Here is a 13,830-nt window from a genome sequence, read left to right as displayed (position 1 = left end):
GGGAATACCAACGATCCCTTTCCAACGAGCATTGGCATAGCCTTTGTGAGAAGCTTGGTAAAGAACGAGGACTTTCCAAACTATGGAGCACATTTCGGAGCTTGTCGGGCAAGTGCAAGCAAAAACCCACGTTGTTTGCTTCGCTCACTCTCCGAGACACGCCAGAGGACGTTGAGCGTCGCCTTATTACGGCGTTTTTCCCTCACGCCTCTCTCAGTCCCCACCCCCCGCTGCCGACTATAATGTTTCCAGACGTGGATAGAGATCTGGACGCCCCATTCACCATGGGGGAGTTTAAAGCGGCTCTTCACCAGGGCAAACCACATTCTGCACCTGGTCATGATGGTGTGAAATGGCAGCACCTGCGTAACTTGGATGAGTCGGCGCACTCAATACTGCTTGATATAATTAATACTTACTAGGCCTCGGGTGACGTTCCCAATGACCTCAAACTGACGCTAGTTCATCCGATACCCAAGCCAAACAAAGACTCCTCTGTCCTGACTAACCTTCGGCCAATTTCACTCATGCCCACCATTTGCAAACTTATTGAGCGCCTAATCAATAACCGCCTTCAGTATTATTTGGAATACGTGCGTCCGTGGTTTCACCCGTCTCAAACTGGATTCCGTCCTCACCTAAGTACGCACGACTGCCTTTGGCTGCTCCGACGTGTTCTCAATCGCACATCACGGGCTGGAAATCCGGATTACGTCCTCACTTTTGATGTGCGAAGAGAATTTGACAACGTTAGCCAATCGGCGATCCTCGAAGAGCTCGCTATGGCCTTCCCCAGCCAAAGGGCCCAAAACTGGATACGAAATTTTCTTGAAAATCGTCCAATTCGGCTCAACAGCACGCATCCAGGATGGAACCCAAGAACACTTTATCTAGACAGGGGTGTTCCCCAGGGTTCTGTCCTTGGACCCGTGCTTTTTAATTTGGCTATGGCACGCGTAGCCCGCTACCTGGAACGGGACACTGCGGCTCGTTTTGCTATCTACGCTGACGATCTAACAGTGTGGGTTGAAGCCGCCGACTACAAATGCACTGAAGACATGGCTACAGAATTGCAGGCGGCGGTAAACAGCCTCTCAACCACTCTCCCAACCCTCGGCCTTGAGCTGGCACCAGAGAAGACAGAATTTCTCCTATTCCACGGTCAGCACCGACCGCCCGCCAACATGCATCATAGTATCTACATCGGCGACACACCCATTGCCTCACACTGTGGCCATATCCGTCTACTAGGTGTTCCCCTCGCTAGCCACAACAGTGCTCGGCAATGGATAACGCAGCTGCGCAAAAATTGGAAACCGATGCTGCGCCTAATCTCTCGCCTTTCCAACAAATTTGGTGGCGCCAACCAATCGGCGTGCCTCACACTCTCAAGGGCAGTAGCCGTCGATCGTCTGACTTATGGCGCCCCGGCTTATGACCTCTCTTCGGCTCACAAGAAGCACTTAGCGGTGCTTTACCGGGCCATGCTTCGTACGATCACCGGACTTCCGAGGCATACTCGCATTGACGCTCTTGAACGAGCTGCCCCTGTCCCTCCGATGGAAGAGCTCCTCGCGGAAGCCGTGCAACAACATCGGTTTCGGCGGACACTAACACAACAGGGGACTGCACTCTGTGCGTGGGACGAACGTGTACCTCCAGTACTTCCATCGGCCTCACCACCCCCTCCCCCTTGGGTAAGCCCGCCGGTTACAGTTGCCCACCAACGAACCGGAATTCCGCGCTCCCGTCGTACCGCTCGTGAAAGGGCCCTGCAGCGCGTCCTCGCAGCGAAATTGCCGGACGAGGTCGATATTTTCACGGATGCTAGCCTCTCCCCTTCCCATATGGGTCTGGCCTGGCGCTGTCCAGCTCGACCGGACCTGGACGGCTCCCTCACACGTCACGCTTGTAACTCGTCCCCCCTGGAAGCGGAACTCCAGAGCATCCTTAGCGCACTGGATCATTTGGCCTTCACCATTGCAAACCCGCCACCACCACGCATCCGCATTCTCACAGACTCTCGCCAAGCCCTCCAAGAGCTGCGCAAACCCTTCACCGATCATCGAACAGTGCACCGAATCCAACATATGACCGCCATTTTGTGGCGTAATGGGATCACTAAAGCGAGTTAAAAAAGATACCGGTTAAGCCATCCGCTAAAAGTGCCTTCTCCCAACTGCGCATCGGAACACTGCCGGTGAACTTATGGCTGCAAGAAAAGGGGATTTTTGTGAACTAGGACGTCAACTGTGCCTTTTGTCACAAACCGGAAACAGTCGAACACATTTTCCTGGATTGTTCTGATGTTGTGTTTCATTGGGACATTCTCCACCGAACACTTAAGAATGAATTACCGGTCACACCGTATGGCATACGGTTCTTGCCTACCGACAATGAAGAGGGTGTTCCGTTGGACATGTTCATGCTCCCGAGCATGACTTGACCTATGATGGATTGATTGATTGATTGTGGGGTTTAACGCGCCGACGCAACGCAGGCGATGAGGCGCCCCGTAGTGGAGGGCTCCGGATTAATTTTGACCACCTGGGGATCTTTAACGTGCGCCGAAATCTCGTACACATGGGCGTTTTTGCTTTTCGCCTCCATCAGAAAAGCGGCCGCCGCGGCCGGGAATCGAACCCGCGACCTCGTGCTCAGCAGCGCAACGCCTTAGCCACTGAGCCACATTCGCGGGTTTGACCTATGATGGAAACCCCGTATAGATGTGAGGTATGCAAATCCAAATGGACGGCCTGCTAAATATTATTTCACTGAGAGCGTTGCCTACATCAGAGATGTATTGAAACTAAAGGAAGAGGAACCCAGCTGGGTGCACATACTAGACACCCTTGTAACCACGAGACGCTTTGAACATCACCGCCCCGGCCGAAGTGTGTTGGTTGGTGTTTTTTCCCATTGAAGAATTTGTATGCATGCCTATTTGTTTTGTGTTGTATCAACCAGATAATAAAAAAAAGCTCTGAGGCCTACATGTACAGTACTGAGTACTGGCGCTAACGGCCCGGGTTCGAGCCCCAGTAGGTGTATCTCTTAGGTTCTTTTTTTGCTTGCTTAACTTTTTTCTAAATATAATTTTTGATTTCCTACCCTTGAGCAGTGGGACTGCGCGTTGCGGAGCTGCCAGCTCGAAGACCACGAGTCCCTGATCCCTCGGGCGAGGATGGCAGCCGCGGAACGCGGCCTACCGGAATAAGATGGCCGCCCACAGCTCCTAACTCTTTTTCTCCCCTACCCCGTCACTTTTGTTTCAATACACGTTTTCTCTCTCTCTATCTCTTAACTAAAATCTGCTTGCTGTTTTGTTAATAATAGTGATTTGGCGTGTTTTAGGTCGCTGTAGTGTGAGGCGCTTTTTAACTCCTTTCAATTCCCGTTCTGCATCGCGCAAACCGACATGTCACGTGGGTGCTCTGTCAACCGAAGTGTTTGAAATACGTTGTCCTAACACTTCTAGCATCTCGACAAAAGTGCGTCCATCACCATTATTATCATCATCATCCCCCTTACGCACAATAGGTAGCTGCGGGAGTGCATGCGCGCCAGTTAAGGGCTGCAGGTAGCGTGATATCAGCTCGAGCGCGCGCCCGAGCACGGTGAAAAATTCGCTATGACGGCGGCTAAACTTCGGAATTACCGTTCTCCATCGCGCAAACCGACATGTCACGTGGGTGCTCTGTCAACCGAAGTGTTTGAAATACGTTGTCCTAACACTTCCAGCATCTCGACAAAAGTGCGTCCATCACCATTATTATCATCATCATCCCCCTTACGCACAATAGGTAGCTGCGGGAGTGCATGCGCGCCAGTTAAGGGATGCAGGTAGCGTGATATCAGCTCGAGCGCGCGCCCGAGCACGGTGAAAAATTCGCTATGACGGCGGCTAAACTTCGGAATTACCGTTCTGCATCGCGCAAACCGACATGTCACGTGGGTGCTCTGTCAACCGAAGTGTTTGAAATACGTTGTCCTAACACTTCCAGCATCTCGACAAAAGTGCGTCCATCACCATTATTATCATCATCATCCCCCTTACGCACAATAGGTAGCTGCGGGAGTGCATGCGCGCCAGTTAAGGGCTGCAGGTAGCGTGATATCAGCTCGAGCGCGCGCCCGAGCACGGTGAAAAATTCGCTCTGACGGCGGCTAAACTTCGGAATTACCGTTCTGCATCGCGCAAACCGACATGTCACGTGGGTGCTCTGTCAACCGAAGTGTTTGAAATACGTTGTCCTAACACTTCCAGCATCTCGACAAAAGTGCGTCCATCACCATTATTATCATCATCATCCCCCTTACGCACAATAGGTAGCTGCGGGAGTGCATGCGCGCCAGTTAAGGGCTGCAGGTAGCGTGATATCAGCTCGAGCGCGCGCCCGAGCACGGTGAAAAATTCGCTCTGACGGCGGCTAAACTTCGGAATTACCGTTCTGCATCGCGCAAACCGACATGTCACGTGGGTGCTCTGTCAACCGAAGTGTTTGAAATACGTTGTCCTAACACTTCCAGCATCTCGACAAAAGTGCGTCCATCACCATTATTATCATCATCATCCCCCTTACGCACAATAGGTAGCTGCGGGAGTGCATGCGCGCCAGTTAAGGGCTGCAGGTAGCGTGATATCAGCTCGAGCGCGCGCCCGAGCACGGTGAAAAATTCGCTATGACGGCGGCTAAACTTCGGAATTACCGTTCTGCATCGCGCAAACCGACATGTCACGTGGGTGCTCTGTCAACCGAAGTGTTTGAAATACGTTGTCCTAACACTTCCAGCATCTCGACAAAAGTGCGTCCATCACCATTATTATCATCATCATCCCCCTTACGCACAATAGGTAGCTGCGGGAGTGCATGCGCGCCAGTTAAGGGCTGCAGGTAGCGTGATATCAGCTCGAGCGCGCGCCCGAGCACGGTGAAAAATTCGCTCTGACGGCGGCTAAACTTCGGAATTACCGTTCTCCATCGCGCAAACCGACATGTCACGTGGGTGCTCTGTCAACCGAAGTGTTTGAAATACGTTGTCCTAACACTTCCAGCATCTCGACAAAAGTGCGTCCATCACCATTATTATCATCATCATCCCCCTTACGCACAATAGGTAGCTGCGGGAGTGCATGCGCGCCAGTTAAGGGCTGCAGGTAGCGTGATATCAGCTCGAGCGCGCGCCCGAGCACGGTGAAAAATTCGCTATGACGGCGGCTAAACTTCGGAATTACCGTTCTGCATCGCGCAAACCGACATGTCACGTGGGTGCTCTGTCAACCGAAGTGTTTGAAATACGTTGTCCTAACACTTCCAGCATCTCGACAAAAGTGCGTCCATCACCATTATTATCATCATCATCCCCCTTACGCACAATAGGTAGCTGCGGGAGTGCATGCGCGCCAGTTAAGGGCTGCAGGTAGCGTGATATCAGCTCGAGCGCGCGCCCGAGCACGGTGAAAAATTCGCTCTGACGGCGGCTAAACTTCGGAATTACCGTTCTGCATCGCGCAAACCGACATGTCACGTGGGTGCTCTGTCAACCGAAGTGTTTGAAATACGTTGTCCTAACACTTCCAGCATCTCGACAAAAGTGCGTCCATCACCATTATTATCATCATCATCCCCCTTACGCACAATAGGTAGCTGCGGGAGTGCATGCGCGCCAGTTAAGGGCTGCAGGTAGCGTGATATCAGCTCGAGCGCGCGCCCGAGCACGGTGAAAAATTCGCTCTGACGGCGGCTAAACTTCGGAATTACCGTTCTGCATCGCGCAAACCGACATGTCACGTGGGTGCTCTGTCAACCGAAGTGTTTGAAATACGTTGTCCTAACACTTCCACCATCTCGACAAAAGTGCGTCCATCACCATTATTATCATCATCATCCCCCTTACGCACAATAGGTAGCTGCGGGAGTGCATGCGCGCCAGTTAAGGGCTGCAGGTAGCGTGATATCAGCTCGAGCGCGCGCCCGAGCACGGTGAAAAATTCGCTCTGACGGCGGCTAAACTTCGGAATTACCGTTCTGCATCGCGCAAACCGACATGTCACGTGGGTGCTCTGTCAACCGAAGTGTTTGAAATACGTTGTCCTAACACTTCCAGCATCTCGACAAAAGTGCGTCCATCACCATTATTATCATCATCATCCCCCTTACGCACAATAGGTAGCTGCGGGAGTGCATGCGCGCCAGTTAAGGGCTGCAGGTAGCGTGATATCAGCTCGAGCGCGCGCCCGAGCACGGTGAAAAATTCGCTCTGACGGCGGCTAAACTTCGGAATTACCGTTCTGCATCGCGCAAACCGACATGTCACGTGGGTGCTCTGTCAACCGAAGTGTTTGAAATACGTTGTCCTAACACTTCCAGCATCTCGACAAAAGTGCGTCCATCACCATTATTATCATCATCATCCCCCTTACGCACAATAGGTAGCTGCGGGAGTGCATGCGCGCCAGTTAAGGGCTGCAGGTAGCGTGATATCAGCTCGAGCGCGCGCCCGAGCACGGTGAAAAATTCGCTATGACGGCGGCTAAACTTCGGAATTACCGTTCTGCATCGCGCAAACCGACATGTCACGTGGGTGCTCTGTCAACCGAAGTGTTTGAAATACGTTGTCCTAACACTTCCAGCATCTCGACAAAAGTGCGTCCATCACCATTATTATCATCATCATCCCCCTTACGCACAATAGGTAGCTGCGGGAGTGCATGCGCGCCAGTTAAGGGCTGCAGGTAGCGTGATATCAGCTCGAGCGCGCGCCCGAGCACGGTGAAAAATTCGCTCTGACGGCGGCTAAACTTCGGAATTACCGTTCTGCATCGCGCAAACCGACATGTCACGTGGGTGCTCTGTCAACCGAAGTGTTTGAAATACGTTGTCCTAACACTTCCAGCATCTCGACAAAAGTGCGTCCATCACCATTATTATCATCATCATCCCCCTTACGCACAATAGGTAGCTGCGGGAGTGCATGCGCGCCAGTTAAGGGCTGCAGGTAGCGTGATATCAGCTCGAGCGCGCGCCCGAGCACGGTGAAAAATTCGCTATGACGGCGGCTAAACTTCGGAATTACCGTTCTGCATCGCGCAAACCGACATGTCACGTGGGTGCTCTGTCAACCGAAGTGTTTGAAATACGTTGTCCTAACACTTCCAGCATCTCGACAAAAGTGCGTCCATCACCATTATTATCATCATCATCCCCCTTACGCACAATAGGTAGCTGCGGGAGTGCATGCGCGCCAGTTAAGGGCTGCAGGTAGCGTGATATCAGCTCGAGCGCGCGCCCGAGCACGGTGAAAAATTCGCTCTGACGGCGGCTAAACTTCGGAATTACCGTTCTCCATCGCGCAAACCGACATGTCACGTGGGTGCTCTGTCAACCGAAGTGTTTGAAATACGTTGTCCTAACACTTCCAGCATCTCGACAAAAGTGCGTCCATCACCATTATTATCATCATCATCCCCCTTACGCACAATAGGTAGCTGCGGGAGTGCATGCGCGCCAGTTAAGGGCTGCAGGTAGCGTGATATCAGCTCGAGCGCGCGCCCGAGCACGGTGAAAAATTCGCTATGACGGCGGCTAAACTTCGGAATTACCGTTCTGCATCGCGCAAACCGACATGTCACGTGGGTGCTCTGTCAACCGAAGTGTTTGAAATACGTTGTCCTAACACTTCCAGCATCTCGACAAAAGTGCGTCCATCACCATTATTATCATCATCATCCCCCTTACGCACAATAGGTAGCTGCGGGAGTGCATGCGCGCCAGTTAAGGGCTGCAGGTAGCGTGATATCAGCTCGAGCGCGCGCCCGAGCACGGTGAAAAATTCGCTCTGACGGCGGCTAAACTTCGGAATTACCGTTCTGCATCGCGCAAACCGACATGTCACGTGGGTGCTCTGTCAACCGAAGTGTTTGAAATACGTTGTCCTAACACTTCCAGCATCTCGACAAAAGTGCGTCCATCACCATTATTATCATCATCATCCCCCTTACGCACAATAGGTAGCTGCGGGAGTGCATGCGCGCCAGTTAAGGGCTGCAGGTAGCGTGATATCAGCTCGAGCGCGCGCCCGAGCACGGTGAAAAATTCGCTCTGACGGCGGCTAAACTTCGGAATTACCGTTCTGCATCGCGCAAACCGACATGTCACGTGGGTGCTCTGTCAACCGAAGTGTTTGAAATACGTTGTCCTAACACTTCCACCATCTCGACAAAAGTGCGTCCATCACCATTATTATCATCATCATCCCCCTTACGCACAATAGGTAGCTGCGGGAGTGCATGCGCGCCAGTTAAGGGCTGCAGGTAGCGTGATATCAGCTCGAGCGCGCGCCCGAGCACGGTGAAAAATTCGCTCTGACGGCGGCTAAACTTCGGAATTACCGTTCTGCATCGCGCAAACCGACATGTCACGTGGGTGCTCTGTCAACCGAAGTGTTTGAAATACGTTGTCCTAACACTTCCAGCATCTCGACAAAAGTGCGTCCATCACCATTATTATCATCATCATCCCCCTTACGCACAATAGGTAGCTGCGGGAGTGCATGCGCGCCAGTTAAGGGCTGCAGGTAGCGTGATATCAGCTCGAGCGCGCGCCCGAGCACGGTGAAAAATTCGCTCTGACGGCGGCTAAACTTCGGAATTACCGTTCTGCATCGCGCAAACCGACATGTCACGTGGGTGCTCTGTCAACCGAAGTGTTTGAAATACGTTGTCCTAACACTTCCAGCATCTCGACAAAAGTGCGTCCATCACCATTATTATCATCATCATCCCCCTTACGCACAATAGGTAGCTGCGGGAGTGCATGCGCGCCAGTTAAGGGCTGCAGGTAGCGTGATATCAGCTCGAGCGCGCGCCCGAGCACGGTGAAAAATTCGCTATGACGGCGGCTAAACTTCGGAATTACCGTTCTGCATCGCGCAAACCGACATGTCACGTGGGTGCTCTGTCAACCGAAGTGTTTGAAATACGTTGTCCTAACACTTCCAGCATCTCGACAAAAGTGCGTCCATCACCATTATTATCATCATCATCCCCCTTACGCACAATAGGTAGCTGCGGGAGTGCATGCGCGCCAGTTAAGGGCTGCAGGTAGCGTGATATCAGCTCGAGCGCGCGCCCGAGCACGGTGAAAAATTCGCTATGACGGCGGCTAAACTTCGGAATTACCGTTCTGCATCGCGCAAACCGACATGTCACGTGGGTGCTCTGTCAACCGAAGTGTTTGAAATACGTTGTCCTAACACTTCCAGCATCTCGACAAAAGTGCGTCCATCACCATTATTATCATCATCATCCCCCTTACGCACAATAGGTAGCTGCGGGAGTGCATGCGCGCCAGTTAAGGGCTGCAGGTAGCGTGATATCAGCTCGAGCGCGCGCCCGAGCACGGTGAAAAATTCGCTCTGACGGCGGCTAAACTTCGGAATTACCGTTCTGCATCGCGCAAACCGACATGTCACGTGGGTGCTCTGTCAACCGAAGTGTTTGAAATACGTTGTCCTAACACTTCCAGCATCTCGACAAAAGTGCGTCCATCACCATTATTATCATCATCATCCCCCTTACGCACAATAGGTAGCTGCGGGAGTGCATGCGCGCCAGTTAAGGGCTGCAGGTAGCGTGATATCAGCTCGAGCGCGCGCCCGAGCACGGTGAAAAATTCGCTCTGACGGCGGCTAAACTTCGGAATTACCGTTCTGCATCGCGCAAACCGACATGTCACGTGGGTGCTCTGTCAACCGAAGTGTTTGAAATACGTTGTCCTAACACTTCCAGCATCTCGACAAAAGTGCGTCCATCACCATTATTATCATCATCATCCCCCTTACGCACAATAGGTAGCTGCGGGAGTGCATGCGCGCCAGTTAAGGGCTGCAGGTAGCGTGATATCAGCTCGAGCGCGCGCCCGAGCACGGTGAAAAATTCGCTCTGACGGCGGCTAAACTTCGGAATTACCGTTCTGCATCGCGCAAACCGACATGTCACGTGGGTGCTCTGTCAACCGAAGTGTTTGAAATACGTTGTCCTAACACTTCCAGCATCTCGACAAAAGTGCGTCCATCACCATTATTATCATCATCATCCCCCTTACGCACAATAGGTAGCTGCGGGAGTGCATGCGCGCCAGTTAAGGGCTGCAGGTAGCGTGATATCAGCTCGAGCGCGCGCCCGAGCACGGTGAAAAATTCGCTCTGACGGCGGCTAAACTTCGGAATTACCGTTCTGCATCGCGCAAACCGACATGTCACGTGGGTGCTCTGTCAACCGAAGTGTTTGAAATACGTTGTCCTAACACTTCCAGCATCTCGACAAAAGTGCGTCCATCACCATTATTATCATCATCATCCCCCTTACGCACAATAGGTAGCTGCGGGAGTGCATGCGCGCCAGTTAAGGGCTGCAGGTAGCGTGATATCAGCTCGAGCGCGCGCCCGAGCACGGTGAAAAATTCGCTCTGACGGCGGCTAGAACTTCGGAATTACCGTTCTGCATCGCGCAAACCGACATGTCACGTGGGTGCTCTGTCAACCGAAGTGTTTGAAATACGTTGTCCTAACACTTCCAGCATCTCGACAAAGTGCGTCCATCACCATTATTATCATCATCATCCCCCTTACGCACAATAGGTAGCTGCGGGAGTGCATGCGCGCCAGTTAAGGGCTGCAGGTAGCGTGATAACAGCTCGAGCGCGCGCCCGAGCCCGGTGAAAAATTCGCTCTGACGGCGGCTAAACTTCGGAATTACCGTTCTGCATCGCGCAAACCGACATGTTACGTGGGTGCTCTGTGCACCGAACTGTTTTGAAATACGTTGCCCTAACACTACCAGCATCTCGACAAAAGTGCGTCCATCACCATAATCATCATCATCCCCCTTACGCACAATAGGTGGCTGCGGGAGTGCATGCGCGTTAGTTAAGGGCTGCAGGTAACGTGATATCAGCTCGAGCGCGCGCCCGAGCAGGGAGAAAAATTCCCCCTGACGGAAGCTTAACTCCTTTGAATTACTGTTTTGCATCGAGCAAACCGACATGTCACGTTGCTGCTCTGTGCACCGAAGTGTTTAGAAATACGTTGTCCTAACACTACCAGCATCTCGACAAAAGTTCGTCCATCACCATCATCATCATCCCCTAACGGACAATAAATGGCTGCGGGAGTGATGATGATGGTTGGATGTTTCTGGCGCAAGGCCAACTAGGGCAAAGAGCGCCAAAACAACGGTTAAATATGACGGATGAAGCTGTAAATACTAAAATTGCTCAACAAAAGCAAAAATAAATCAGTAAAAGAGAATGAGGATGGCTGGTGTAAAAGGCCGGGGTGTGATCGTAAATAGCATGAACTTAGGTGCAAAAACTACGCGTGATATAAGATGAGTTGTAAAAATTTGATATCACTAAGAAACTTGAAAGTGTGTTGTAGAGGAATCATAGGATTATCCTCTAAAAACAGTGCTGGGTGTAGTGGAATGTGTGGTCTGTAGAGTTGAGGGAAGTGCTTGCGTCTAGTTGTGTGGAGTGCTTTGCATGTAATGAAGACGTCAGACAGGCCCTCCCCACACCTGCTACACAGGGGTCTTGGAGATCCAGTGAGCAGATGGGAGGGTGTCGCGTGCGTGTGGCCTATCCGTAATCTAGCTAGGGCAACTTCGATGAATCTGTTGTGTGAGTCACTAGTGTATCGTCCTAGGTGTGGTTTTATTACGTGTAACTTGTTGTCTGTCCGTGTACTCCAGTCGGCTTGCCATGTTTATCGAAGGTGTTGTCTTATGTGTGGCTTGAGGTCAGTGTAAGGTATTGTTGTTATGTCCGCTGTATTTGCAAGTGCAGCAGCGGCAGCCATTCGATCCGCGGTCTCATTCGCCGCGATTCCAGCATGGCTTGGAACCCAAAACAGGATTAGTTCAACATTTTTATCATATATGGACATTATGGCATTAAAGACAAGATTGACAATGTGGTTTTTCGTGGGTCTGTGTGAAGACAATGCACGCACAACACTCAAAGAGTCTGTAAAGGTAACGGATTTAGGAATTTGTTTTTCCAGAATGTGCGGAACGGTGACTAAAATGCCATAGGCTTCTGCTGAGAAGATAGTGGTAAGTACGCTCATGGTTATGCAAGAATTAAAGTTAGGACCATGAGCGGCGCAAGACACCATAGTTGAGGTTTTCGAAGCATCAGTGTAAAATTCGGCGCATTTATATTTATCCTGAGGGACAAGAAGTGCTGCAGAATCGCAGCACCCGGAACTCTGTTTTTATCCATTTTCATAAAAGAAACATCACAACAGACAGGCTGCAGTTGCCATGGTGGCATAACGTCAAAACATTATGATGTGCATACATCTAAAAACCCAACAGCAAGACTTGAAGCTTCCTCTCTCACCCTGAGTGAGTAGGGCAAAGAAGCAGATGGACGATTCTAGAATACCTGGGTTGCAGATGTCTCATTGAGGATGGGTTTAAAAGGATGGTTACTCAATGATGACACCTTAAAAGCATATAATAAATCTATGTATATTCGTTGATGTTCCAGGCACCATTTGTTGCTTTCAACGTACAGACTCTGGGCTGGGCTAGTGCGGAACGCACCAGACGCAAGGCGCAGGCCCAAGTGGAGTACTGGATCAAGCATTTTTAGTGCGGTTTTTGATGCCGACCCATACACGACACTACCGTTGTCTAACCGAGACCCGACTAAGGCGGTGAAGACCCGGAGCAGCAGTTCTTTGTCTGCACCATAGGATTGGTGGGAGAGTACCTTTAGGATGTTTAGTGTTTTGAGGCATTTATGTTTAACTGTTTGATGTGTGGGATGAACGTGAGCTTTTCATCAAATATGACACCTAAAAACTTGTGCTCCCTTTTCACAGGAATAGGTGCCCGGTTAAGCGTAATTTCAGGGTCCGCGCTAATCCCACACTTGCGGGAGAACACAACACAAGTAGTTTTGGCCGGGTTTAGTTTAAACCCGTTAAGGTCCGCCCAGTCAGCAAGTTTCTTAACACCGAGCTGTACTTGACGTTCGCATATTGACAGGTTACATGATTTAAAAGATATTTGCACATCGTCTACAGAGATGGAACAGGAAATGGTCGGCGGCAATGCCTTTCGGAGGGAGTTCATCTCAACTATAAACAACGTGCAGCCTAGAACTCCACCTTGCGGCACACCATTTTCCTGCAAATATACATTAGAAAGTGCACTGCCAACCCTCACTCGAAAGGTTCGTTCGGCCAAATAACTACAAAGAGTGTTCATCATGTTGCCGGAGACACCAAATGACTTAAGGTCCGTGAGGATGCTGTAGCGCCAGGCTGTATCATAAGCTTTTTCAATATCGAAAAATACAGTAAGGCAGAACTGTTTATGAACAAATGCATCTTTTATGTAAGATTCCAGTGCAACAAGTTGATCATTCGTAGATCGCCCCACCCTGAAGCCTGCCTGGCAGCCCTCGAGAAGACCGTTGTACTCCAGAAAGTACACGAGCCTACGGTTTATCATCTTCTCGAGAAGCTTACACAGGCAGCTTGTCAGGGCGATGGGACGATAACTTGCTGGAGAGGAAGGGTCCTTCCCCTCCTTCAGAAAGGCCACAACTATGGCCTCCTTCCAAGACCTTGAAAGCTGCCCCAAAAGCCATATTCTGTTGTAGAGGTGTAGGAGTGTCTCAAGAGTGTCTGCGTGTAGGTGTTGTATCATGGTGTATGTAATGCTGTCTGCCCCTGGAGCTGAGGGCTTACAAGTGGCAAGAGCAACCTTCAGCTCATGAAGTGTGAATTCAGAGTTGTAAGCAGAATTCGACTTGT

Source organism: Haemaphysalis longicornis, unplaced genomic scaffold (assembly GCF_048455015.1).
Source record: "Haemaphysalis longicornis isolate Haplotype H1 unplaced genomic scaffold, Haemaphysalis longicornis Haplotype H1 scaffold_31, whole genome shotgun sequence".
NCBI classification, from domain to species: domain Eukaryota; kingdom Metazoa; phylum Arthropoda; class Arachnida; order Ixodida; family Ixodidae; genus Haemaphysalis; species Haemaphysalis longicornis.
This window is presented reverse-complemented; position numbering follows the sequence as displayed.